Source organism: Athene noctua, chromosome 1 (assembly GCF_965140245.1).
Source record: "Athene noctua chromosome 1, bAthNoc1.hap1.1, whole genome shotgun sequence".
In the NCBI taxonomy this organism is placed as follows: Eukaryota; Metazoa; Chordata; class Aves; order Strigiformes; family Strigidae; genus Athene; species Athene noctua.
The window spans coordinates 68,701,603-68,726,568 of NC_134037.1; the positions used below are offsets into that span (position 1 = coordinate 68,701,603).

At 40.8% G+C, this 24,966-nt stretch overlaps 1 protein-coding gene across 5 annotated transcripts in view; it reads right to left on the minus strand.

Moving 5' to 3' along the window:
* Window positions 1–24,966, minus strand: part of HIVEP2 (HIVEP zinc finger 2) — a 141,661-nt gene that overhangs the window by 106,701 nt on the left and 9,994 nt on the right. Inside the window, exon 1 of one of the 5 annotated variants that reach the window (XM_074896461.1) lies at window positions 11,935–11,970. The exons of the other annotated variants lie outside the window; for them this stretch is intronic. The gene's annotated coding sequence lies outside the window, so the exon portion shown is untranslated. Of the gene's footprint in view, window positions 1–11,934; window positions 11,971–24,966 lie in introns of those variants that run through there. 5 annotated transcript variants of the gene reach the window in all.

Sequence of the window (24,966 nt, forward strand, 5' to 3'; positions counted from 1 at the left end):
CGGGAAACCCGTGGAGGCCTGACACCTGCTAATCTTGCTTGGGGCTGCCGGTAAGTCAAGTCCACATTGGCCAAGACAAGGAAGACTCAGCAAAGGCACCCTGGCAAGGCTGCACCACCGGTCAGGCTGGGAACCCAGCGAGAGCTGAACCAGCTGGCTGTGGGCACCCTCAGTACAGCTAAATGCCACGAAACTGGCAGCGCTTTTGACCTAACAAACAGAGAGCAAACATGTGAAAACCACTCACCTGCCCGGAGAGTTCTGCCAGAAAGAACATGCAGAGGGTTCACCAGTCCCTCATTTTCAGAAATGCCAAAAGATGACCAGGTATCTGCATTCCCAGATACACAGGTACAAAAGAAAACATCATCTAGATTTCATGGAGAGCTTTAACTTACAAGGTACACTTAGAATTTTTAAGGAACATACATCCCCAACTCTTCACACCCAAGCTTGATGTTATAAAAGTTTCCCTAAAACAGACATTTTTCTGAGTGTTAGACAGAACCATTCTGTTGAACTGCTTAAATTTTGCTTCCTAATAACTCTGACTTACCTGCAAAAGCAGTTTCTTCTCAACCCATTGAAGGCTTAAAAAGAATCTTCCCTCCCACAGAAATTATTTGTAACATCCTCCCCACAGAAGGATGCTGCTAAAACATGGCCAGCTGTCTCCAGCAAGAAAATACAGTAAGACATACAACTCTTTCTGCTTGCAGATTTATTTGGAGACATTTAATCAATCTGTCCCTAACAACTGAACCTAACCATTTACGTTGCATCACTTCATTTACCTTTTGAAAAACTACGAGAACTTTTCAGGGGAATAATTTATTTAAACATTTCTCCTTCTCTTTTTCTTGCTGCCTGTTAATGGTACTCTTGGAAAATGAATACTCTAAAACAAAAGCCCTAAATCACCACATCAATCAAAAAGAATGACCACAAAGTAACTACATCATGAACAGAAATATATCACAACACATGGAACCAAGTAAAATGCAGTCCTTCATCTGCAGTGAATCAGTTCAAACCTAATCCAGGTTGGTAGCCATCACCAGCTACCACTGCCTTCCTGCTGTTCAGTGTCCTGTGAGAAATGAGTCTGTAATTCTCCATTTGATTCCCTTTTGCTCAGACTCCTTCTTTGACCCAGCCAAAGCCACGGTACAGATTTTCAAGGCCACAAGTCATGTCCCGTTTTCAGTGCTTACTGCCTCTCTGCTCACAGTTGAGATGGGGAGATCCTGGAGGTCAAAACAAACCATTTCTGGCAGAGCAGGAGGGCCTAAGGAGCAGCTGCTAAGAGTCAGCTGAACTACTTGTGAACCTGACAACTTCCAAGAGCTTTCACAAAGATCTTTCTGGCAGAGACGTCCCAGTGCCTTTCCTTTGGTGAGAAAGAAACATCAATGACCCAAAACCACACTTAGAAATAGCAAGTCCTAGAAGACCCTCTTTAAGGCAAAGGCAAATTCTTTCTAGCTGAAGCAGAAGCATGGAAGCCATCGCGAAATCTGAAAATGGAAATTATATGGGAGGTATGTGGTTCTGGCAATTATGGAAATAGCTAGCGTTGACAGGAATACACTGGGGACCCAGCACTTAAAATCTTGGTGGGAGAAAGATTGAAAACTAAACATACAAATCAATATAGTCTCTGCAGAAAGAGAGAATTGTAAGAAAATACACACAGTTCATGACCAAACTGTATTTTCTATGGCTAGACAGTGGTAATCTCCAGTGCCATCAATTTAGACCTTCATTTTCACAAGCAATGTTGTAAGGAAATGCAAACAATAGGCACAATTAGAAAAAAATAATAGAAGCTGAAATGTAATTTTTGCTGTTTACTTTCACGTAAGTGTGCCATCATTTCTCAAAACTGAGCCTATCAGTCTTATAACAATCCTAAAACCATATTTATACATATTAAACTACAGATAAGTTACTCTCTCACCCCAAATAAGTCCTTTCTTACAACAAAGTACAGCACTGAAGAAGCAAATATGCAGTCTTTTGCATTAGAAATGTTCACATCAACAGAGCTGAAGAGGCCTTACAAACCCAGGTATTTAGAAAGTGCCTGTAGAACCACCACTGTGCTCTAGGACTTAGCAGCATTTTGGCGATTCTTTCTCCACCTTCAATAAACACTAATTGCTCATTTGAAAATGGACAAATTATCTAAACCAAATGTTTAGATTGATGAGATACAGCCATTGAATTGTTTACGAAAATCAGGTCTAAATATTAAGCTTTAAAAATTCCCCAAGTACATATAATTTATTATGAATTTAAAAAAACATTACAACTTCTAATTTCAAAAAGATATGCCTGTGAATAACCTTTCAGAAATATGTATTTTTAAACGAAAGAAAAAAAATGTAATGAATGACCTGAAAAAACTTTCCTTTCCTCCCAATAAATTTAAGGAATTAAGAAAAAAAAATTACAGTCTCAAGTCTTACTTTCCTGGAATCTCTCTGTTTCAGAAATTTACCATTATTTTACTAAAAATGAGAAAGCTGGTATCTAGTTCTCTCTGACATCAGAAGCTACTTTACAGACACGACAGCACTTGTATACTTTACTATGCAATACAAAAAATGGATAGATGAATCAACTGCCTGTAAAATATGTCAGACTGACATCCACCCAGACTGAAGCCCTCTTCTCCATACAGATCAAGCACAGCGCACAATGATGATACAAGCTTCTCCTCAAACTGTCTCCCCACACACTCCAGCTATACTCTGGACGGAACAAGAGCAGTAGTTTCTCAGTAACCAGGAATTACGTTGCTGACAATGGCAATTCAGTTCTGTGCCTGTAATGTCCAAACACAAATAAGCCTCATCAACAAGTAGGAGGGGAAGTGGAAAGAGAACATGAGAAAAAAAATACAGCTGCAAACAGGGGATAAACTGCAGCAAGAGGTTCCACAGTGATTCACACCGACCTGCTGTCCGTCAGCATCAGGGGACTCAGAAACAGCAGATCTGAGGCAGTCTCTGGCACAAAGCTGCACATAAGCAGTGAGGAACATGCCAGAGCTGTATAAAAAATAATGCATGAAATCCCAGACAAAATTTTTTTTTTTTTTTGCTTTGATAACCTGCACAGAGGGCATTTAAAATCAAAAAATACTCATTGGATTGTCTCTGGCATGATACACTCCACCAGCACTACTCAATTAATCAAGTGTATTGTTATTTTTCACACTATAGCTTGCTTTGACCTTTCTCCTTTTTTTGACTAATTTTTTTTTAATTCTGCCCCTCATTTTCATGAATGTTTGTGATCAGAAAATATATTGAGAGTGACAGACAGTAAACATTACTGGAGGCTGTTGCATTTGGACTGCGATGTGGATGACCACTTGGAGGCTGGCATATGAGCTCAGAGTTAGAAGGTCACTCGAATACCCATCCCTCCAAAGATCAACACTTCTGAAAAACAACCTCCAAAATCATCTAACACCAAGAGTATGTCACAGTAATTTCTATTTCTATTCCAGACACAGTAATAAAACTTTCATTTCAAAGAATAAAAAGTGACAGTAGATGCTGGAGCTATGAAAGCATGGGAAAAAACACCCTGTTCCCTAACATCACAAGTACAGGTGAGAGACACAGAGAAAAAGACAGGCGGAGAGTCAGTCTAAAAAAGCACAAAGAGATTTGATCACTAATCAGAGACAGAAACCCATCTGAGAGTCACAACTGTCTCTGCAGGCTCTGAAAGACAGAATTAAATGGATTTAGTACTATAGCCAAAAATGAATTTAATTAGCTGACATTAAGCAGGATAAGTTTGCGGTACCATGTTGCTCTGACAGGCTGTCTCCAGAAGGGTAAGTGGAAGGTAAAATCTTATTTTTCAGGATGAGATTATGGCCGTGTGTTGAGACAGAAGGTAACAGCGCGTCTGCTGAGGGCAGCTTAAAATTGGTGCTGGACATTTCATCTCACACTATAAAAGGATGGTATGTGATAGATGAGCCAGAAGTGCGAGTTTCAGATTCTGCACATTTATTCATATGGCTGTTCAGCTTCATCTCTTTCTGGTGTTGCTACTTATGTAAAGAAGAGAGACACAGTATAACCTGACAGGAGTTTTTTAATCCAGCTTCTCTCAGTGAGAGCCATCCCCTGGAGTAACTGCAATACCCGAGGTGCAATTTCTTTATTTTTGTTTGTCTGAGAGCATGTTGGTCCTTAGTTGGAAAAATTAGGTCTGTGCAAGAGGCAGTTTCTGTGCTAACCTGGCAGGCAGCCAGATCTACTGGCTGCTGCACACCTATCATCTGTTTTATGGGGTCACCCACAGCACCCCTGCTCTGCTCCCAGCATCTACCAAGACTTCTGCCTTTTTCTCTGCCTGGCAAGCAACGTACATGTCATGGTGAAGCCTGCAAGAAGAGCAGCAGTGATTGACAGGGAATAAAGTAGACCAGAACTATGGCTATAATCTAGAGGCTGATAGTGACAACTGAAGAATCAATGGTAAAACACACAGGAAATCCAAATCAAGCGTCTCCCCAAGGATGACTTGGAGGAAATGGAATAACACATTCCAAAGCTCGAGTCCCATCCATGTGAGATTTAACAAGCATTGCCTTCTCATGTCTCCTTCTATTTAATGATAGTTCTGGGGAAAGGCATCGCACTGTCAGTGCTAGAAATTCTGCTTACTTGCAAAGCAGGTACATGCATCAGGGCATGATGAGGGAAGCTATTGCTCACATCACTTACATTAATGTCTCAGATCTGCCACACCAGAACCAAGCCAGATTTACCAGGATTTGGCCATCCTACTAGAAAATCATTAGAGAGGTGTTCCTCCATCACATGACACAACTGCACAGCCATATAAGCTCTCAATTTAGGCTGGCAGTGCCCTTCTTCCTCCCCCGACTCCTCTCACCAGGACCCTATTGAGGCTGCGTGACACTGTGTAGCAGTTCACAGATTTTAAGAACAACACACCGCATTCCCTTCTCTAGCACCACATTAATCACTACTTTAATGACTTCTACTGATAAACCACCCTCCATACCTAACCATCCTCCCCAGCGGCTGCATCTAGAGCAATAAATTAAACATGCTCTTTCCCATACCCTGCCAGTGTGTAATCCACTAGGCAGAGACAAAACCACTGAGAACATCAGCTGGCAGTTACGGGTGAAAAACAGCAGAGAACAAGAAACCCCAGTTTCACTAGCCATTTGATGGGTGACCTTGAATCTCTCAGTCTATGTTTTCTCATAGTTATAGAGAATAATGGTATTTCTTTTCAGCTATACTGAGAACCACAGATAGAAGACACTACTTCTTACTGGTATGTATCTACAGCACCTATTAAAATACACAGCTACAGAAAAGAACTGCCTTCAACTAAAAAAACATAGCTACAAACTGAGAACATATGATTTTGTAGTATTAGTTCTTAATTATTTCACTCTCCTCCAGGAAACTCAAGTCCACAGCTGAGCACAAATAAAGACACAAGATCTTTATGATAAGAAAAGCAAAACAATGGCCTGACATGACCTAACGAAAGCACAGGATACTACCCCCCCAGGGTAGAAATCTCCTTATTCCAAAACTTCCTTCCAAGTGCTATGAATACGTTACTAGACAAAGAAACAAGAAATTCACTTTTGCAAGGCAGTAACACTTTTTAAAATAGCAGCATCTGACATTATTCCATAAATCTTCCCTGAAATCAACATGCTTTATGTCAGATGGGACCTTTAAACTTCATAATAAAATAAATTCAGGTTTGAACCGCAACACAAAGATACATGTCATAAACTTTAAATATGTCAAAAGCTTCATTGGAACAAGGTCTGCTGAAGGTTTAACATGGAGCTAAAGGCTCACACAATATCACAAGATTGACACATCTCTGTGCTGCTAAGCGATGTACAGTGCTGGGAGTGCTACCAGCTCATAGGACTTGAGAAACAGACTGAGCTCTTTGCTGCCGCAGACTTTATATCTGACCATGGAGGGCATCTCACAATCTGTCTCTGTCTTTGATCCCTGTGATGACATTTCTTTCCTCTCTTCATCTATCAGATACTTGCATCATAAATTCAGTGTGTTTGAGGACACAAAGACAAAGAAGGCTACATCTTCATGGAAGCTTTTAGATGTTACCACAGGGAAAATAATAGTCACCGTAATAAAAAAAGAATCACTTATATCACACAATTCCAACATTTTACCATCTTGACACAGCTTCCTATCTGGAAAGTATTCTCAAAGGAATAAATTCTGCCTTCCTACCAAGATCTCTTTTGTAGCCTTGTTTCCTATGTAAAAAAAAAAAAACAACACCTGCAATCATGCACTGTGTATAATGTCATGCCTGTGCCTGTCTGTCTTCCCCCAATAAATTTCTCTGAAGACATGTAACAAAGAGATAGCAATCTCAGAACTGCTCAGTCACCAGAAGCTCCTTCTGATTCCAACTTGTGCTCAAAGAGACGAGAGACAGCATCTGCATTAAGGGAAAAACCTTCCATGTTAAGCCATAAGACAGTGCAGAATCCACAGATAAAATAGATGCACTGAGATGCAAAACCATGCTGAAAGATGAAGTTCACAACTACAAGTGCACCCATATGGCTAAATAAAAGTGGGAAAGGAAAGAAGTTTGAGCACTGCAGCACACTGCTTAATATCTTGTGTTCGGTGTGGTTTTGGACCACTTCAACCACCTCCTCACGAGACAAGTCTGACATCAGGAGGCAGTGCGGATGTGACCTAGCCAGTGTGACCTGGCCATGAGTTTGAGGGCCAGTCCTTTGCCTCCTTGTACACAGCAGCCCAAACACAACCAGGGCCTGCATCCAAAAGACAGGCACTTACTGGAAGCTGGGGTTCATGATTTCTGCTGCATAGCGGAAAAATTGACGCATTTTCTAGTGCATCTGGTGGGTGCAATACTGAAGGCACAGAAAACCAGAGGGAGTAGGAAGGTTCTCAAGCACCTGTGCGTACCGTTGCCTCAGAGCAGTGCCTTGCCGACATTCTGTCCCACCACTCTTCCACCTTTGACCTGAATTTGAATCTCAATGCTGTAAGTCAAGACGTATAAAAGCACCGACTGGGCAATATCCCTGCTAGAGCTCTTTCTGGAGCTTTGCTGCCCAGCATGCAGCTGCTTCAGACTGAGTGTGCCCAGCCCTCCCCACAGTCCCCTCCCTCCCACCATGTCCTTCCACACCGGGCACTCCCAAATAAGTCTCTTCTGAGTCTCGTATTATTGCCACGAAAATCTACTACTGCAGACATCGGTTTGCTTCCTACACATCCTATACACAGTACTCATTATACATTTAAAAACTGTAACCCGAGCATACTTCCAAATTTTAGAGCCTTTACATTCAGGGGACAAATCAATAAACAGCACATACAGCTTATTTTGTAGAAATATGTATCACCCAGAAAGAGCTGTGAAAATGCTGGCTGCTTTACAGTTCTTTACCCACAAATGTTCAAGACTGAAATTCACTAACAGCAAGGTCTGTGACATCTCTAGGCTTCTTTGAAAGTATGAGGTAAATACTGGACAACATACTATTGTACCAGAACTCCACAGCTATATTAACCATATCTTCCTTTTAGTGGTCTAAAGGAAGATTTATCCTGAGACCCTCCTCCCACATTCCAGCAGCATTGCAACATGGGTCTTACCAACTGCTTGTCTAAAACTGAACTACTCTTATTTAATGTCCTGTTAAACAGAGGAAAACAGTGTTGCGCTCTGATCCAAGCATTTAAATTCAGGAGCTAGCTATTCCCTTGCTGAAGTTTGAAATCTGTAAATTGTTCTCTGTGGGATTATCCCTAGCCCAAATCTTGTCCTCAAAATCTTTCTATATGCAGAGAAACCTTCCATATCAGGACTTTCCTCTGAGTGATTCACCTCCCTTACCTAACCCCAGAAATAGACATCCATAAAACTGGGAATCTGTGAATGGACATCAATGGAATCCTCTTGGACCACACACTAATCTGTTAAGCAACGGCTCCTGCCAAACCCTCCCACACCAAGTTTCAAACCCACACCAAGTTTCAGTTTCAAAGGGGATGGATTCAAATGAATCTCTGGAAACACTAAACTGTTGAAGAGAGACTGAGGTATGAGTCTAGGATTTAGGTAGTAGAAACAGAAGTCCTGACAAAATGAGCTGTTTAGCAGATAATTAATCACATGTAGTGAAGGCTTCTGTGTTCTTCATACTGGGGAACAACTGAACAAGACTGGTCAACTGCTAACAGATGCTGCTCTAATACTGAGCATGAATCCTTACAGGGGATTGACAAGGAATAGACACAGGTGTCAGCACTGAATCTCCCATGAAGAGAGGTCTATGGCCTAGCTATCCAACCATCATGAGATGGACAGTTTGAGTCTGTGATCCATATCTCACTAGGAAAAGGCTACAAAACTCCTATCACCTGAGTGTCTCCCATGGAGCTTTCCAGGGAGGACACAGTGCAGTACTTGAAAAATCCTGAGGCTCTCAATGAGAAGCTACTGCTTTGAAAATGGTGGGAGAAAAGCCACAAAGCTGTAACAGATGTAAATACACACACACACACACACACCCCTGAGTACTCATTACAGTTGCAAAGAAAACCTTGCAAACCAAAGCTGATATGATATTGTCTCTCTAGTTCTGTCACAACTGGCTGTTTTACCAAAATGTAACAACTAAACAAGACAGGTGAACTTCACTGCTGCCCTGTGGAAAAGCAGTGTATCTGCCAAGAAAACTGCTTATGCTGCTGCCACTGCAACACAGAAAATTGGTATGAGAAGCAGGTGAATTATAACCAGCAGCACTGGAATTATAATCTTATTTTGCTGTAAACAAACAAAAAAAAAGCTATATTTTGTTACACACCACTTATTTGTGTCACAAACTATATTAAAACACATATAGACACGGATGATACTTCAAATATATATGTGTAATGAAAAATATAACAAAACAACTTTTAAAGTAATTTATTACTTACTCCCACACTTGATAAGAAAAAACTATTCTATCAATTTATCAAAAGCATCTTATTTTGAAAGCAGCCATTTCTTTCCACTACCAGTTTGTAGCATCCTGCTTCCACTTTTGCAGTTTAGGCTACTCAGAGTTTCATCTGTTGGTGAAAGGGAAAAGATTTGAGCAGCTAGAAGTAAGTGCAACTATAACAAATGGCTTGTAGTTGAAAGAGAGATGACAGCAGGATGGAACACGTAACCAGAATATTTTAGATGTCTAAAATTTTTCCTCCTATTGATATAATATGGACAACAGATGGGTTTTTAAATGCAGCTCTTGGTACAACTTTGCATGTGAGAAGGAAAATAATTTGGAGTTCACGGGAACAGGAGCAGATTGTTCTGTGGATCCAGTTGGTGTCATTCTACAGCCTTAAACTCTCCTGCAAAGTAGTGTAAGCAGAACAGCAGGAGTCCCAAAATTCCCCATGTTGGCTCCAGCTCAGTAAGTCATATCTATTCACAAAGTATATAAGCATATACTTAATTCAGGAGCATGTGTAGAACCCACTGATTTCACTATGACTTAGGAATCTGCCCAAAATTAAAGTCTCACTTAGGGGTTTTGCTAATCAAGCACCAGACACATCTGGCAGATATTCATGGAATTTACTTTTTACTGTGTCTGTATGTTATGTTTTCCACCTGCTGTAGCATCTTCTCCATTTGCTAAGCAACACGCTCACCGAACTGGCCAAGATGGATCTAGCTGCATGTAGCAGGCATCCAAGCAACAAAGGACAGGACAAGCAGAAAGGACTGTGAACATGTAGGACATCTTCACGAGTACACCAGAAGCATCACTGACGATAGAGGGGAAATAAAGACAAGCAGTATCAAAAGCCTAAGATTGATCACTTTACTTGGATTCTTCCTGTTTAAGTCTTAAACTAGCAAAAAGGGGGAAAAAACCCTGTGGGAGAGAGAAGACAAGACCGCTCATGGTCTGCCTTCTCTCACTGGTGAGGTTCAAGCCTGTCTGCTGTGACAGGGGCAGCTGGGAGCGGGGGTGACCATGGTCCTGTGGCATCGCCTGCTCTTAGTCACCAGACTACAGTTGTGAAAGACTATCAGTTCTGTGCATGTAACAATGATGATTAACATTTTCTCAGAAACATCAATTAGTGAGAAGTGCATGTAACTAACAAGTGGATGTGCTAAAGATTACATGTACAGTGTAAAACTAGTCCCCCCCGACAGGTCTCCTCAACACTCCCATCACCGCCTCTAATTCCCCTACAGACATTTACAGAGCTCAGTCACAATATCCCAGATCAGGAGGAAAACCAGAGCACCTACACTTTCTTTAGATGCAGAGGGACAGACATCACCTGGCATAAATTGTGGGGGCTTTTGGTTTGCCCACGGCTTTGAGCTGATACATGCCTTGCAAAGGTTTAGCACAGGCAAAGCTGAGAGTGTCTCTGCTGGTTGAGGAAGCTCTGGTGTGCCCTATAGAACCCAAAATATTTTATAGTGTTCCCAGCAGCTGTTTTAACCAAGACTTTGCTCAGGCAGTTACCCTCTGAATTGCCCAGGTACTCAAAATGCAAATTTCACAAAGTTGCACAGACTAAAACCGGCAGGTTCTGCATTGCCCACACGCACCTGCATATATCTCTCCACTCCACTCTGCAAAGCTGCTACTCACTCTAACACTTGCTGCAATACAGTGTCTTACATTACAAATTGCCACCTTGAATTTTACCAATTTGCTTGGAGGAAAATTTACCCTTTGTTTTTCTAAACACAGCATCTAACATCTGGATCCAGGTCTACACACACTGTCCTTCTCTATTGCCTTAGCTGCTGACTGTAGCTTAGTGGGGCTATTTTTGCCCTTAAGTAAAGGAGACAACTGGACTCCAAAGCAGTATGTAGCTTGACTTCTGTGATGACCTGAATGATCTTTAATAGCATAAATACTATGAGCAGAGGTGCTCATAGTAAATAGTACAACTATTGACCATTCTGAAAATGGTCACTTAAAACCAGACACACACACACACACAAAAAAAATTAACGTTCAAATCCCACAGTCAGTTTTAGCACAAAACTCCTATTGGCTCCCTATGGATTGATAACAGACTACAGCATTTGTCTACAGGGTATCTCCATAAGATAAGGAAGTGGAACTGACATAAAGAGAATACTGCACAACAATGGTCTTTCTGTGCCCAACTCGTATTTATGAATATAATTCACATGAAAATCAGCGTAAGGTGTTGTGAATCTTACCCCAAACTCATGAACTGTGTAGCAGAACCAGGAATTGAATGCATGGGTATTAAGTCCCCATGTAGCCTGCTAGTCAATAGACCGTATTTCCTTAGGTAGAGAATTACAGTAAATACATAAAGTCAGCTGTGTACTGTTGAGCTTGTGTGATCACACATCACAGACAGTAAAACATGCCACCATAAACTAAAAGATACATTCCATGCATATGACACTGTCATTTCCAGTTTTGATGCAACGCGTTCATATTCCAAGTGCAAACGCATGAATTAAAAGCAGTTTTACTTGTGAAATACAATATACATTGAAGCAAGGTGCATTATTATATTATTATCACTTTTTCAGAGTGTCTTTAAAAAATGAGTATAAAAAATTGTCATTACCATTTTGAAACTATAAGAATGACACATCAAGCAGAAATGAAAAATTTCCTTTCTCACTAATGCAACCAGGCACCTTACTGCAGTATACCAGCAAAACTGACTTGCTGCAGAAGGAACTGAACTGGCATGACCACAACAGAAAGGACTTTAATCTACAAGTGCTGCACTGTGGAAAGCAACTGTTCAAGCAAACATGTTCCATGCAGATAAACCAAATCTTTCATGCCGCACTTACAAATTCCATTCACAAAGGAAAGTCTCTCTACAAACATCCCCAAAGTTTGGAAAGGTTCAAAGCCAGAGTCAGCTGAGGTAAAGAAAGACAGCATACACATTTTTGGATGGTGAAATAAATTCTCTACAATACAGAAATGTGTTGTATCAGTGCTTCCAAAGAAACACGTACCATGGCAACACCCCTACTGTGTTGAACTCACCTTGGTAAGAGTGATGGTGCATTCAACCCACCCCTTCAACTAGGCTTGTCTACGACTGTGTAAAAGCTTTGGTTCTCAGGCCCACAACCAGCAATCGTCTGTCTCTCCCAAAGCAACAGCATGTTCACATGGGGATAGGCTGTGGGGCAGCACACCTGCAACAAGCACAACTACAGAAACCAGGCAAACACTCCAAAGTTCATTCCTGTGACAAGGAGCTAAGACCACGTACCCACCCAGGTTATGCGTTGTACAAATTTCAGTATTACCCAAGGTCTCATTTCACGCAAACAATAGCTTTGGGGAGGCTACAAAATGTTCATGTTTCAGCAAGACAATCTGAAGAAAGTGTTGCCATTGCACGGCTCCAGAGATCATACCAAGGCACATAGTGTAACCAGAGTTAAGAGAAAGTAAGTCTGCAATACCGAGAAGATTTTATTAAAACTCTCCCATCTTAATCTATTCAGATTAAAACTTTGTTTTATCAGCCTAACTGTACATTTGTTTTTTTCCTTGAAAAAATGCTTCAATCTGCTAAGAGAAGTCTTCTTGCAGATGGACTGGTAATGAAATACAAATAGAACATTAAATATGAAAAATTTAATGCACAATGTATTTTTCTCCTTGACTAAATCTTAATTTGCACCTAGTCACTCTCATGCTGAGCATCTCATGTAGTTAAATAATTAGTGTAAATTAAAATTCACCTTTTTTTAACTGGCAAAAATGGTGAAACTGAGTTGGTAATTACTTCAAGTTTTGCTGCTATATGGGAAGAACTTGATAACCTGAAGACATTTCACGGTTTGAACAGACAAGATACACAGGCTTTTACCAACAGCAAGGAAAACGGAACTGGGGACCTCAACTTGCAGGGCAAGAAATCCCTCTCTGTGGAGCCTTATGACGGGGACTATTAACCTCTGAAGATCTATTCAAGGACATCAGGATGTGAGAGTTTACTCCTGAGCAAGCCACTGCCTGCACACACACAGATGCTCCCCCTCCCTTCCTGTGCATCAGTGCCACACGTGGCAATTACTTTCTTTCACCTGGTAGCCACACACTTGCCCTACTCTGCTCACTCAGATCACACTGATTTCAACAGAAATTCCACCAGAAATCAAGGCCAGCCCACACCTCCCACACAGATGACGAACACACACACACACACCCTCCTCCTCCCAGGCACCAAGCCCAGCAGTGCCAGTCTGCGTGGCTCTAGCCCACGCCTGCCCAGCCACGGCTCACACCCCAGCTCGCACCCTCAGCCCACCCCTCTTTGCCCCCCCAGCAAAGGCCTGGAGGCATAGGCTCTCACCAGGCAACTTACCACAGCAGGCAGCCACAACAAACCCCTCTGCAGCTACACTCATCTCAGACCCTACCGAAACGTGGGGTGAAGACTCCTGTGCGCCCCATGGTGCTCCCTCCTACATTCCTGGCCTTACAAGTCTCAGCTCTTAACAAAACCACAAGGACTTCTCATCCAAAAGAGTAAGGGAAATTCAAGTAAAGGACACTTGAACCCACCTAATTAACCACATCGGAAAATTGCACCCATGCTACTCTAGATAGCAAGTACAAAAATTTCAACAATTTTGTACAATGCCCCTACATAATATTCATCTGCATCAAGAAAAATCATGGAGTTGCAGAAAGGATGTAACTATTAGTTAGCCAAAAGCCACTATGGAGTCAAGAGTATTGGAGCAGATACAAATAGAAAGCATTTGATGAACCCTGTATTTGGTCACCATCATGCAGGTTCAGGAAAAGGTCTTTCTCCACCTACAAGATCTTGGTGTCCTTATGTGCCACTACTTAGATCTCCAGCTCTAAGCTTCTGCTGCTGCAACAGTAACACATGGCTACAGAAAACTAAGTCAATTCAGTACAACAAATGAAAATTCTTCCAAAGACTGAAATTTCTTTTAAGTTTTCATAGAAAAGCAAGTTCCTTCTGAAGGATGTTGCACTGACAGTCCAAGAGAAATCCTGCATTTGTTTGGAAAATAAGGACATAATGACAGCAACATGGTCCACTTCCTTATAGTGCCTTTTTGACATCCCTTGGCCATGACCTGAATGGCCTCCTATGTGAGAAAATACATGTTTCCGTCTGTGCTTGTTCATCTCCTCCTCTCTGTGCCGAAATTATCAGCAATGGTGCTAGCTACAGAAGCAGCTTACAGATGTAACTGTTTCTCATTATAACATCTCAGCTGTTGTCTGTACTAACGCATAATCAGCCACTGTGTGTACATACACACGTATGGTAGTATGTAAGAGAAGACCATAAATATCAGTACTCATAATTGAATATTTGTTGTTAATAATAGTAAAATCTCAAGATACAGTAGTTAATAGCCCTATGCCACCGTTTACTGCTATTTCATTTACAAACGAAAGGAAGGAAAAATACAGACTCATTTGGTCAAAATGAGAGGGAGCAGAACAGCTTGAAGGGGAATTCAGGAGCACTAAACCACTCCTTTCCTAAAAAGTCATTATTACCACTCCTTTCCTAAAAACCTGTTACTCTCACGCCTTTATTTCCTAACATGATTATTTAATATTTGTACCCATGCCACTAAAGCAAAAGGTCATCCCAGGCTTAACAGCTCAGCATGACTTTGAAGATCAAAACTGAATAGCAGCAGAGAAAATTGTCAAAGAAATATTACTAAAGGAAGATTTAACTTAAAATCAATTGCTTTTATTCTAATGCATTCATTTAATCACTTGCTTCCCCTTTCCATAAACTGGTTGTAAAATATCTCTTGAGAGAGAGGACTATTGTATTGCATACATACTTAATAACCCTATAGGGGCATATTTAAAAGAAGAAAAGAGATTTGCATAACACTTTATAAGGGCAATCACAGCTCATCAAGCTATTTTCTTTTACAAATTAAATCAGTCCCATTTAAGAGATGTTTCCCATTTATTATTTTACAGTGCTTTTCCAGAGGAAAAACGGGGGGGGGGGGGGGGCAAAATTTGGCATGCACATATACAAAACCCTCCAAGAACTGCACATGCCTGAGCAAATTCTTCTAGCTGTTAAACATTCCCATCCCAAGATGTTGTTTCAAGACACATCCTTATAATAAACCTTATCTGTATGACTGAGAGTACCAACACACAGTATTTAATTTCAAAACCCAGTCATATCCTATTCTGCAAAGGTTGAGTGCCGCTATTTCTTTGCCTATCTTGCTTTTCCCTGCTTGCAAGCATCTCGCCAGGCATGATTCATGTTACGTAACTCCAGCTTGTTAAAAAAACCAGTTATTTAGCCAGGTAGTTTGATAGACTAATGAGACAAATCCAAAACTTGCTTATTACAGAACCCAGACAAAAGTTGCTCCTCGAAGAATATGCCTATGCAACATTAAACAAATGAATAAGCAACTGCACCAGCGCTGTTTACATTCAAAGTTAATTAAATCTCTCAAATCCAGGATGCTGTACTCCAGACTACTCAGAGCCTCTTCTCATGCCACAATATGCAAACTCCCTAGTGATTATGCTTTTTATTCTTTAAAAGTGACCCTCCCCCCCAATCATTAGAGAATAACAGCTGAATATTGAATCAATTAATTTCACTCACAAGAGCACTGTATTGCTTTAATGATTTGGCTGACTTTGATGAGATAAAATCCTCCTCCCTGAGTTAGCTGCAAAACGCTTGTGTTTTCTCAAATAACCATTCTTACTCATACCCCTGTTTTGGTTACAAAGCGTAAAAGCAGCAGCTGGAGAGGGTTAAACTGGTTTTCTGTCAATGCTCTGCAAGAAGCAAACCTCCGTATTCCATCAAGGGAAAGAAATCTGTTCAGGCCCTGTATATTCAGCATCATTCAGTACTATTGGGATCATATTCCAGGATCTTTCAATGCCCACCTGACAGTGTGTCCTCTGTATTATGCAAGTGATGTGGTCTCCCCAAGGCAAATCATCACCTGACCATCCTGGTCTTTGCAGCTGAGCTGTATCCAGTGACATGCTCCATGGAGCAAGCCATTGCCACATAACTGTATTCTCTTCTCAGTCACTTCTCCGGGGCGGGGGGGAGGGGGGGGTTGTGGAATTAAAACGCTGGTATTTCTGGCATCACCACCACAGCAGAGCAATGGGGAGGCGACTGGCTGTGCCGGCGAGGAGGCAGCAGCAATGGGGGCCCTGTGCGAGCATCGGCTGGCTGCTGAGCTCAGACCTGAAAGTAGGTCTGAGCCCGCTCGACTGCAGGGGAAGGAGGGGAGGGGAGGGGGGGGGGGGGAAGAAAAAAAAAAAGGCAGCACTTTCTCAGAGCAGGAAGAAGGGGAGGCCATGAGTGTTTCCTGTTGTGCAGCTGAAACAAGCAAAGACGTCATTACATTTACACTCCCTCAGGGTGTCAGCAGATTGAGGGCCAAAGTTCAGTCATTTCCAATGCACTGCAAGGAGGGAGGTTTTGGAGGAGAAACCAGCAGTGGCTTTATTGCTAACAGCGTTCTCTGCACTTGCATAGCAAAACAGCTAAGCAGCATGTCACCAGGCTCAGCTGCAAAGTATCGTATGTGACTAGAAACAATATTTGCTCAGGAGCCGTGCTGCTCTTGTTTTTCTTGTACAGCTTGTGTAAGAATATTACTCCAATATAGAAATGCACTAAGCTCTCTCTACAGCCTATACTTCTGCAAGCATCTGGAAATCAAGCCTTACGTATTTTTGGATCACATGGAGTAATACATGTTTTGTGAATGCATTTGGGGCACAACTGGAATGTAAAACTACAGGATTCCCTTGTAAGATATGGCTGACAACCCAACAAAGTGAACACAGATGCCTTTTTTCAATTTCACCCCCGCCTTTCTGAAGCGGATAACAGCCCAGCTTAAGGAAAAGGGTGACAGCACAGGAGTTGGGTAGTGGCATGTAGAAGTTCAGCATTTGGTAACTCACTGTTTCACAGGCTGTCCATCTGATCCTAAGTAAATCATTAGTATATTTACATAAGATGGCAAGCTTAGGAAGAACCTGGATTGCAGTCCTACCCACCATTACTACCTTCTTAAGCTAAATATTAGAAAGATTTTTTTAATGGAAAGCATCGTTAAGATTCCAGATGAGACCATCTGGGAGGTTTGAGTCTCCACCACGGCAAGTTTTAAAGAGCAGTGGGAACAAGCACCCATAAGAAATGGTTTGGTTGCAGCTGATCCTCCCCTGGGGCAGGGCGATGCACTGGCTTACAGTACACTCACTGATGAGACAGATTCTAAAGCCATTTTTGTTAGTCTCTGAACAACATGTCAAAATACAGTGATCAGTACAGTCATTCCACAATAATCATATCCCAGCAACAGCCTCTAGTGTCCAGGATACTAGACTTTTCCTCCATATACTGAATGAGACAGACTGGGTAGCAGTGCTCCACTTGATAGAAGCTGATTTTCAAATAAAGGCATTTAATTCAACGAACCTCAGTGAAAAAGATTACAAGGATTTTGGAAAATGCTTTTCCAGATTCTCATTTCATACTACCATCACTAGCTGAAGAGGAGTATTTTTGCTGTGTTCCTGCAATAACCACCCTGTGGTCACACCAGGAACTGAAGCCAGCCTTTCAGCTCTAGTAATTCGAGGTGAAACTAGGGAACCACCAGTCTGAATCTTGAAGTCATAATAAATCGTAACTTTCATGGGACATATGCAGTGAAAAACCCTACCAAAACTGGTCATTTTACTAAAAGAAAATCAAAGATAATATTTTTAACTATTTATAAACTTCATATTTTGGATATACTGTTAAAAACGTATTCTTCTGCAAAGATATGAGGTAGTTCGTTTGTTTTCTGCCCTTTCCTTCAGAGCTAAATTTTTCAGAAACAGCTTATCTTGAATATGCACTGCCCAGTTAACATGAAGAAACCTCTACTGCTTCTTGTTCTGATGTTAGCATGAAGACTTAATCCTGAAAGTTGTCAGTCTGGCACTAATTATCAGGATGCTTTTCAACATTAAAAAAAAAGCAGACTAATGAGTCTTTGGTGTTGGCAATGATCTGCAGTACACAATACACAATCTGAGGGAGAAAATCTGATTTTAACTGTGCATCAAATCGAAGAATCATTAATGACAGTTTGGATTAGTTCAATCAGAATAAAGTAATAAAAACATGGCCCTTAAAAATGTGGGTGCTGGATCAGAATCCAGCCCATATCATACACTCTTTCTCTTGAGAGAAGAAGGGGACAAAACCTTCAAAGAATCGTAAGAACGCTTCCACTGTGCACAGCATCCTAAACAACATGTAAGAAAGCCATTCGGTTTTTCTGAAATCTGACCATAAAGTACCACACTCACTCAGAATAAGCTTGGTCAACTATTTTTAGCCCCATATCCAAGAATGAAAGAAATGCACCCACACACAATTTGTACTTTTGACCGTACTGAGACAACTGCCGCATGGCAGAGCCCCAGCACGTGGCCAGGCTGTATAGCCATTCAGCACTGGCACACAGTATTGCAATAGGCATTTTTCATACATATATGGCTGCCTGCTACAATACACTGTCTGTTAAAGAACAGAAATAATAATAAGGAACAGCAGTGTTTTCACACACCCATCCACATCCTGAGAGTTAATCTTTAGGTAACTACATCTTACTGTTCCATTAGCTGAAGTATGGTATTCTTCATCTCTGTCATGGTTTGAGGTGAGAAAGTGCCATATGTTCTCTACAGTATACTTTGCATCTAAATATGACCCTAATATCTTTAAAAGAGCTATATCTGTTGTGTTTTTTCATTTAAAGTTCAAAACTTAAAGCAAAAGGACAGATGCAAACTGTAAACTGGCCTCAGTGTCAGTGCCTTTGGTATGCTGATGAAAACACATGCTTTTCCACCCCAAAATAGAAGTAGGTTGCGGTAGGTACAAATACATATGGAAAACAGCTTTTAAACAAAGTTGGCTACCTACAAAATATTTAACACCTTTACAAATTTCCACAAACTCAGTTATACTTTTACCCTTTACAACCCATCTGCGTAATACGTAGAACAAGGCCACTTTATTGTATCACTTGGGAATTTAAACTACATACAAGGTTTTACAATTCTTTCACTTCCAGTTGAAGGAACATTGTGCAAGTGGAAAAGCCATTACCTTGAGATTTTTTGTTGAACTGTCTAATCATTAAGGGAATTCTCTCAAGCAATCCTATAAACAGATAATTAAAATATCCAGTGCCACTTTTATCAGGAAAACAAGGCAAAGATGGTAAGGTGCAAGCTGCCAAACACCTGGATAGCAGGTAATTATTTATCTTCAAAATATATGCAGCAAAAAATTGAAGTTTGGGGGCTTGTTTTTCACTGTGAACCTGGTACCTAGCCTAAATATGGCAGTACACAGGATGCTGCATGAGAAACTGTCCACTGCTGAAGGACACAACCTAACCACCAGTAAAGTGGCATCAATGAGAAATTCCTGATGCTTCCCCCATCATCTGTCTTTTTATCTACTGCACTCAGCTGCCCCATGCCAAGCTCTCCTGCCTCAGGAGGACTCTGCCACCAGTGCTGGTCTCTCCCCCCACATACCTCAGGAGGTCTCCAGACACAAAGATGTTCAGCCTCCTGTTCAGAAGCTACTGGAAAAACACTACATTGCAAAGAGAAAAACACTACTGCGATTATGCGGTAAGGATTGGGTTTAGGATGAAAACATAAACCTTACATTTCAAATGGGATGATCCCATACATTTCAGATATGTGCGAGTGTCCATAGGCATATAGTGTGAGAGTGTGTGTTGTGTGTGTATACATATGTACATACATACACTCCTGTGAGTGTAGATACATAAGATATATGGGTCTATATAAGATACATAAAAAGTGCAAAATAATATATGAAAGCGATATGGCTAAGTGGAACCAAAACCCTGTGATTGTAACTATCTTCTATAAATAACAACTTAGAGATTCTTTGGACAAAACACATTAAGTTGTGGCAGCTAAGTGGGGAAAAAGGCAAGCCCTTATTTTGGGGCTTGCTCAAGTATTTATATTTTATTTCAGATGTCTAATCAAGACAAAGCAGATCTGAAACCCATGTTTAAGAACCTGCAGTTTTCAACAATAGGTAACCTAATTTTGAGAAACCAAAAGCAATTGCTGAAATATTTATTGAAATTGCTTTCATGGAAACAATGAGAAAACACTATAAAAATGTTAAAAATATTAAAACAACTTGACTGCTTCTGTATCTCATGAATTCAGCAAGATCCTAGGCAACAATAATATTTAGAATAAATATTTTTCTTATGGGAATAGCATTTTCACTCAAATTGACCAGATGATATCAATTATAAAAGAAACAAAGATTAGATACAGAAAACACATCTACTGACTTAAAAACAAAACTGTACTCGAGTGAGTACAAAACCTGTTTAAGACATTTACTTTTACTTTCAAAGATCTTCTTTCATAGGCTTTTTTCCCCTTACAGTATTTTGAACTAATTTCAATCCAAATGACGAAAATCTGTACACTAAAACTTCAGAAAGCACACACTACTCAGTGTAAAATACCGCACACATATGCAAATATAAAGATTAATATATCAAAGGCAAATCCAATACTGATTCCAAGTTCTGCATTTATGGTATATGACCACTTTAAAAAAAAAAAAAAGACAAATAAATAAATAAATAAAAATCAGTGATACAAAAATACAGTAACTTTCTACGTAATATACCATCTGTTCCACCAGAAAAACATGCTGCAGCAAGCCACAGGGGCTACAGCTATGAAAAGCCCTTGTAGAAGAGCCAGGCACTGTAATGAGCAGTTTCAGAAGCTGTGGAAAACGGTACCAGCCACCACAGTAAGGAGGCAGCCTGCGACACGCTCAGTGGGAACTCGCTGCCTCCCCATCCCACTGGCTGGGGTGACCCAGCCTGCCACGACATCCTCAGAGAGCTCCCCAGATCTTGCAAAACCAGGGTCAGAAGTTTACAGCATACCAGTAAAGCCGAGCAGCACCAAGGAGCAACTGCTAGTTGTTTGAGGTTGTGGTGTTTTGCCATGGCTTTTTACGGGAAAGTTGTCTCCAGTGTTACAGACACAGTAAACTGGATTTCCCCAACAATTCCACAGACCACACCTCCACCAATGCTGCTCTCTGCTCTTCTACTACCAATGTGGCATCCACACACAGAAATAGTTTCCGGAACGTGGGAATGGGCACCCTAGTATGCCTGCTACCCCTGAGGCTCATTAAAAATAGGAGCTGCTGTTGCATGCCAGATGCTTGCTCACTGTTGTGTGCCTTACAGCAAATGAAGGGTGAGTCTTCCAGCCACTCGGGCAAAGAGGCAGGCAGGAGAGACCCAGATCAAAGAAGTACTAAGGGGTGCTCTGTTATGGTTAGGAAGGCCAATTAAGGTGTGCATCCCTCTCCTTCCAGCTGGCAGAGTCTCAGGTACTTGGGATTATGTAGTAAGAATTTACTTCTGCCACTTCCATTATTATTCATTAGGTGTGTGTTAAAAAGGTATCCTACCTTTCCAGCCTTTGGTTGCACTATCACACCAAATACAGGCCTTTAGGGCAAGGTCTAAGTTCTTAAAACCATGGTTGGAAAGGCTTTGCTTTTGCTCTCCATCACCATCCACAGAACAACCGATGGAATCACAGAACCCTGGGCAATTAGGAGACCATACCTGGACTGGAGGGAATTCATGAGCCAACACATTATCATAGCTCTCATTAATAAAATAATAAACTGTGCAATTACAGTGAGTTGTACACATACCTCAGGGTATGCAGTAAGGCACAAATTTAGAAATGGAATGTTTCCAACAACCAACAACTTAAACAGGCAAGGATCCTTATCAAACAATTAGGTTACTCAAGCACTACTCCAATAACTGGCCCTTTTTGCCCAAGGTTATGCATTCTAAAACCATATTATAAGTTCTTGTTGATCTGGGCTTTTTCCTTTTCCTTTTTTATTTTGCTTGCAGTATATAAAAAAAGAAAATAGCTCATCTCCCCTCTAATCAATCCATCAGATGCAAGATTATTTCAAAATTACATCTAAAAACGGGGAAGTGCAAACAGAAACACAGTTATCAGTGATAAGCCAATTCAGTTTGGTGTCACTGGGCTTCAGATGGAGGACTAGATACATAGGACAGGTGGGTTACACTAGAATGAAACACACTAGAACCTTGCAAACCTATTGTAAATATTTCCTTGTATATTTTTTTATGCTGAACCATACCAGGAGCATGAAGAAAAAAATCTCTGAAATTATGCCTCTTGAAACAAGTCAAACTTCATTTCAAAAAAATAAAATTATATCATGCACAAACTGAAATGAAATGCAAGTTTCTCAAATCCTAACAAGCAGTTCCAAAGCCAAATAATGGGATTTCACTGGGAAAACAAGCATACAGAACTGGTAAGGTACAGTCCAGGCTCCAAGCTCACGAACTCTGCTGGAACTACAGTGCCCTCAGGAACCCAGCAAGTTCATGTCTCAGACAGATTATAACTACCCAAAAAACAAAAAAAAAAAAAAAAAAAAGCAAAGCTAAAACCACAGCTCTAAGCCACTGTCAGTTCCAACACTTGTACCTAAGACTTCATGCATTTTATATTCAAATCACAATGAAAGCACCTTGGGGTAGATAATATATCTTTACTCTTTCCTTCCAAATTACCTTATACCATCTGGCAATGTAACAATCATTTCTGTTGAGAGTGCCTTTTGTTTTATATCTTCTCTGCCTGAAGTATCCAGAGGCTGTTTCCATGTAGACAGTTTTTCCAATATTCTCACCTAGTGTTACTATACCCAACGAAGAGCAAACCTCGCATGCTGAAGGTTTCCATTTATAGGATGAGACAGTCACAAGGAGCACTATTTCAGCAGTACAAGTCCTGTCTACAGCTGATGGCAAAATCCTGTCCTCATGAAAAAAAAACAGTAACAACTTCCCATTCTGCACTTTTATTGAAGTCAGGATTTGATCCAAAATGACAGGGTTGTCATTTTATTCACAAGAGACGAGGCAGTTCAACACGGTAACACAAGCTGTGCCAAGCACAGTTTAGTGTCATCTTCTCAGCTGTGGGGCACTGATTAGAAAACTGTGAGATGAGGGCAAGATGGTTTTGCGCTTGACACCAGAGAAAGTCAAGCAACAAGATAACAAGTGCTGGCATGATGCAAGTGTTTTTTATGGTATCTTTTATTTGCATAATCTTTTTACACAGGTAGTCTGTTCATGGATTGACTTTCTGGTCATATTTCTACAGCCAAGAGACCTGGCACCACTACTTCAGCCATGGAGCTGAAGTGGGTGTCCTATCTGAGGCGTGAGGGTTAATGAGCACCACGCACAAGTTGACTGTCATGCATCACCAGTGACAGGGCCTTAGAAACAATCCTTTACCCTTCTGACTAGACTTGAGTGATACAGTTATGTCCTTCAGAAACAAAAGGATATAAAAGGAACTCAAAGTGCTTCAACTTAGAAGGCAAACATCTTCAGGGTCCAACAAGACATGACCTTGGCTGAATCAGTTACAGGCAATAAAATGGGACATGCTCAGTTACTGACTCTGCTGGCATCATCGTATCAGCAATGTACCAGGAACACCAAATAACATTTCAGAAAGATCACTGCCCAGATTCTGATACCCACTGCACCAGTGAAACCACAGCAGGTCATCACAGAGAACTAACACAATTTTTTACCTGTTTAACAAAATGTAGCTGTGTACATGCATCTATACACACTTGTGAAATAAATACTAATACACAGAAATGATGCAAATAAGTTTATTTAAAATATTTTCTTTAATATTTAAATAATAGCAGAAGTTGAACCTACACTGAATCTAGGACAAACCTTCCTCTCAGCGACAAACAAGCCAGACCTGCAACCGTGAGCTCTCATGAAGTTATTCCAAGGTATATTGTACTGTGAAGCAGACAGAACATGACTGGAAGCAAAAGCTATGATCACATAAATGTACATAAGTGTATATGTATATACTTATACATGCATTCTTAAATATTTCTTCATGCAATATAGAAAAACCCCTCAATTTTCTGGTGTAATCTGTTTATTTTTATGGGAAAACATCAAAGCAGGAACCAAAAAAAAAAAAAGCAGTTTTGGCTGAGATTAACACACAGGTGTAATCCCATCATCAGTATGTGACACTGTCTGAATTATGTAATGAAACTGGAAAGCACAGCACTCCATTTTCGTGTGTGTGAGTCTGTAAATAGCCACAAAATCTATTTATTACACTCTTGGCTTGCCAGACAACCCACTTGACTAAGACAGAGTTTGTTAAAATTGGTTTCATTTATTCCCCTGCTTGCTAGTTAAGTGGGTTGAACTATTGACCAGTATCTAATGATACTGCAACTAAATTAAATCAAAACAGTGCATAAGCACTTGTAAAGAGAAATACCTGCAAGCACTGAGCAAGGTAAGAAGGCACTGTATTCTGTGTGTAATAATCTGTGGAGACGTCAAACAATGGAAGTTAGAGGATGCTACCACTGTATCCAAGATGGTGCCTTCTATCGGATCTTAGTTACTCATCAAGACATGATTGTACAACTTGTGGCTGGACAGAGGTTTTAAGGGCTGTAGCACTGAAATTTAGGTTGAGGACTTAGGGAGAGACTTGATCTGACAAAAAATAACTTCTTGTAGGCAATTATAACCCACTGTCAGTCACATTCAAACCTCCCCTCCCCATCTTATTTATCTTCCCCTCTAGGCATCATCCTCAACCAGCAT